This window comes from Sorex araneus, chromosome 9 (assembly GCF_027595985.1).
Source record: "Sorex araneus isolate mSorAra2 chromosome 9, mSorAra2.pri, whole genome shotgun sequence".
Classification (NCBI taxonomy): Eukaryota; Metazoa; Chordata; class Mammalia; order Eulipotyphla; family Soricidae; genus Sorex; species Sorex araneus.
In genome coordinates, this window is record NC_073310.1 from 34,859,301 (window position 1) to 34,863,915 (window position 4,615).

Genomic DNA, 4,615 nt, shown 5'->3' on the forward strand with positions numbered 1-4,615 from the left:
ATAAGAATGTGTGAGTACAGCAGATAGGGCGTTTGCCTTGCACGCGGCCGACCTGGATTCGAATCCCAGCATCCCATATGGTCCCCTGACCACCGCCAGGGGTGGTTCCTGAGTGCAGAGCCAGGAGTGACCCTTGTGCATCGCCGGGTGTGACCCAAAAAGCAAAATAAAAAGAATGTGTGAGTAGGCAACGTTTGAAACATGGCAGACGACGTGGACCAGCAACAAGCTACCAATACCTTGGAGGAATCCCTGGACCTTATTAGGCTCAGCCTCGATGAGAGAATTTATGTGAAAATGAGAAATGACAGAGAGCTTCGAGACAGATTACATGCATATGAACAACATTTAAGTATGATTTTGGGAGATGTGGAATAAACTGTGACCGCTATAGAAATTGATGAAGAGAACTATGAAGAGATATATAAATCAACAAAACGGACTATCCTGATGCTGTTTGTCCGGGGAGACAGCATGGTCCTCCTCGCACCCCCGCTGAGAGTCTGAGAGGGGCCATTGGAGACCCTCAGAAGAGAAGCTGGTGTCCATTTTGGTATTAAGAAACAACCGAGAGTCCCCTGCTTCTGAAATGAGTTGATTTGCTGATAACTCAGAAATTCTTCAGCTGAATGGCATTTTTATTCTTCTCCAGCCCTGACAAAAAACATGATTGCCAAGATGAGAAATTTTTTCCCCAGGAGTTGATACGCTTTGATTGCTTTTTTATGTTTGATTTTTTTCTCTTAAATTAAATTTGTTTCCTTTTTTTAAAAAAAAATGGAATGTGTGAGTAGTTATATTCTGCTGGGCATTTGTATAAATAAAAATGTGACTACCACTGCTTTGCTCTAAAGCAGCCCATCACTGTATCACTGTATCACTATCATCCCGTTGCTCATCGATTATGCTTGAGCAGGCACCAGTAGTGTCTCCATTGTGAGACTTGTTGTTACTATTTTTGGCATATCGAATACACCATGGATAGCTTGCCAGGCTCTGCCATGCGGGTGTGGGTGAGATACTCTCGGTAGCTTGCCGGCCTCTTCCAAAGGGATGGAGGAATCAAACCTGGGTCTGTTGCGTGCAAGGCAAACGCTGTACCTGCTGTACTATTGCTCCAGCCCATAAGGGGTAAAAATATTATCCCATTTTGAACAATTTAAGAATATGCAGAGGGAGGTACATGATGACAGTAGATGCTTGGAGAATGCAGAGGAAAGAAATATGGCCTGAAGGAACAACTGTAGAAACCATTTATGATGAGACATAAAGCCTAAGTAAGCAAACAAGAGTATCTAAGGCCTGAGTGTAGGGTTCTCCTTTATTTCACAGTCCTCAGGAAGGAGATACGCTCATGACCCAAAAAGAAATAACTGAATAAGGACTCTGCTGGAGTTAGGAAAGATTAACCTGGCCTGAGGACTATAGTCTGGGATATATAGCGAGATGAACTCAGGAAGAGCCAAACTTTAAGCTTAATATATCTCTTACTGTGTTCATACAAAATGACTAGTAATATAAGAAGTAAATTTACTATGATTGTTTAAATGGATCACTAACTGAGGAAAGGAGAAAGCAATACTCCCTGGGTGGAATCCCGCCCTTGAGCAGATCTCCTAGTCATTTGGAGTGCTGAACCCTCAGATGAGATTTTGTCCTTGAGTTAATCTCCTAGAACTTCCCTAAATGAGTGGCTTTACAGTTTGTTGTTATAACAAAGTTCAATCCCACCTATATGTACCCCACCCTTCATGGTTTCTATGACTATGTTGTAAGGGGAAAGAAGAGAAGATAAGGACTAGGAGCGTGATAACTAGGAAGATAAGGAGGATGAGGATGAGGACAAAGATAAGGGAAATATGATGACTGAGACTATGACCAAAACTATGACTATGAGACTATAATTGTGCTGTAACAGGACATATAGAACTATTCTGGGGAGGAGAGAGAAATAAATTGACCACCAACAAGCCTGGGCCCCTGTTTCTCCATTTCCCTGGGCCTTTGTCCGTTCATCACCGTAGGCTGGCCAGGGGACTAGTGCCCTCATGCTTTACTTTGAAACTTACATGCTGCAATAAACGTAAGCATGCAAATGTCTTTTCAGAACAGAGCTTTTGGATGTTAGGAGTAGACGTCAAAAAATGAAAGGAGTGTCAAGAAATAGAAGCTTAATTCTTAGTTTTTTGAGAAGTGTCCATAATGTTTTCCAAAAACGTGAAAATAAATGATTTTCCCACTAGAGTGAATATTCACTCCATATGCACTCCAATACCAGTTGTTTTTGTTTTTTGTGATGTGTACCAGTCTCACTCATGTGAGATAATATCACTCTTCATTTTGATTTGCATTTTCCTGATGATAAGTGATGCAGACCATTTTTAGAGACTGGGAGAAAATATTTGCCCACCATTTATCTGACAAAGGGTTGATAGCCAAGATATTTAAAGCACAGGCAGAAAGAAAAAAAAATTACCAACCCTATAAGATAAAGTGGAGGGAAGATATGAACATATATTGAAAAAAAAAAAGACATTAGTTGTAATACTATGCAGCTGTTAGGAAGGATGAAGTCATAAAATTTGCATGTAAGTGGATCAACATGGACAGTATCATGTTAAGTGAAATGAGTCAAAAAGAGAGGGGCAGACATAGAAAGATTGCACTCATTTGTGGAATATAAAGCAACAGAATGAGAAACTAACACCCAAGTATAGTAGAGGTAAGTACCAGGAGGATTAGTCTACAGCTTAGAAGCCGACTTCACATGCTGGGGGAAATGGCAGCTCAGATAGAGAAGGGACCGCCAAGTAAAGGGTGCTAGGAGCGCCCGCCTGGGATAGGAGATGTGTGCTGAAAGTAGACTATAGACAGAATGATGGCCACTCAATACTTCTATTGTAAACCACAACACCCAAAAGGAGTGAAAGAGAGAGAGCAAAAGGGAATGCCCTGCCACAGAGGCTGCGTGGGGTGGGGGGATGGGATGGGGTTGGTTGGAGGAAAACTGGGATCATTGGTGGTGGAGAATGGGAACTCGAACATTGTATGACTGAAATATAGCACAAAAGTTTGCAAATCTGTAACTGTACCTCACGGTGATTCATTTAAAAATAAAAAAATAAAAATTTGAAAAAAGAATAAATCTGATACAACAATATCAGAGATGAAGACAGATGATTGACAACAATAATTTTCTTATTCTTCCAAAAATATTTCATGATAATAGTATTGTGGCTTTGGGGACTGACGAACTAAAATAGATTCTTATTAAATGACCAGTCTGTTAAAAGAAAAAAGACATTAGAGATGGCCAACAGTAATATGAAAATAGGATCTGTGCCTTTTTATAGGAGAATTCAGTCTATTGACATTGAGATTTTATTGATGCAGAGGATTGTGATGACTTTATTTCTGTGTGGAAGTTAGCTGTTTTTAGAACTGGACATTTGCCTTTTATGAAAATTCTTTCACTAATTCTTTTGTTGTTGTTAATTCATTTATTTTTTAATTGAGTCACCATGAGACACACACTTACAAAGTAGTTCACGATTGGGAACATACAATGTTCCAACACTGGTCGCTTCACCAGTGTATGTTTCCCACCACCAATGTCCCCTTGCTCCCACCTGCCTCCATGGAAGGCACTTTTCCTCTCTGTCTCTCTCTATCTCTCTGTCTCTCTCTCTCTCTTTTTTCTTTTGGGCATATGGCTTGCAATACAGATACTGAAAGGTTATGCATATTCCTTTACCTACTTTCAGCACTCAGTTCTTATTCCCAGTGATCATTTCCAACTGTTATTGTCATAGTAACTGTCCTAACTGCCTTCTGCCCCCTCATACTTGTGGCGAGCTTCCAACCATTGACCGTCCTCCTGGCCCCTGTTTTTGCTGCCCTGTCTCATACTGTGTGTGTGTTTTTTTTTAATGTCTCCAAAATGAGCGCAGTCATTCTATATCTGTCCCTCTTTTTCTGACTTCTTTCACTCAGCTAGGTACTCTTCATCTCCGTACATTTATAAGCACATCTCATGACTTCATTTTTCTTAACAGCTACATAGTATTCCATTGTGTAGATCTACCCTAGTTTATTTATCCATTTGCCTGTTCTTGGGCACTTGGATTGTTTCTGGATTCTGAGTATTGTGAATAGTGCTGTAATGAACAAAGAAGTACAGTTGGTATTTTTGGACCCCCAAGGTACGCTCCTAGAAATGGTATTGTTGGGTCAAGTGAGAGCTCAACTTCTAGTTTTCTGAGGAACGACCAAGTTGTTTTCCAAAAAGGCTGAACCAGTTTACATTCTCACCAATAATGAATGAGAGTACTTTTTTCTCCACATTTATACCAGCAACCTTTCTGTAATTCTTAAGGGTATGGTTTAGTTGAAAATGTTGACTCTTATTTGTCTGAGAGTGACTTTATACCACCCTTAAGTCTAAATGACAGCTTTTCAGGGTAGTGAACTCTAGGTTGAAAATCTTTTTTCTTCAATACTTTTAATATATTTGAATGTTCCACTCTTTTCTTGCTTGTATTGTTTTGTAGGAGAGCTATGTTGTGATTCTTAACTTATTTCCCTTGTGTTTATTATTTTTTTTTATTTATTGATG

General features: G+C 39.8%; 1 pseudogene; it reads left to right on the forward strand.

Moving 5' to 3' along the window:
* The first annotated feature begins 201 nt into the window (after positions 1-201).
* LOC101550191 (U6 snRNA-associated Sm-like protein LSm3) lies at positions 202-507 on the forward strand (annotated as a pseudogene).
* Positions 508-4,615: the final 4,108 nt, after the last annotated feature.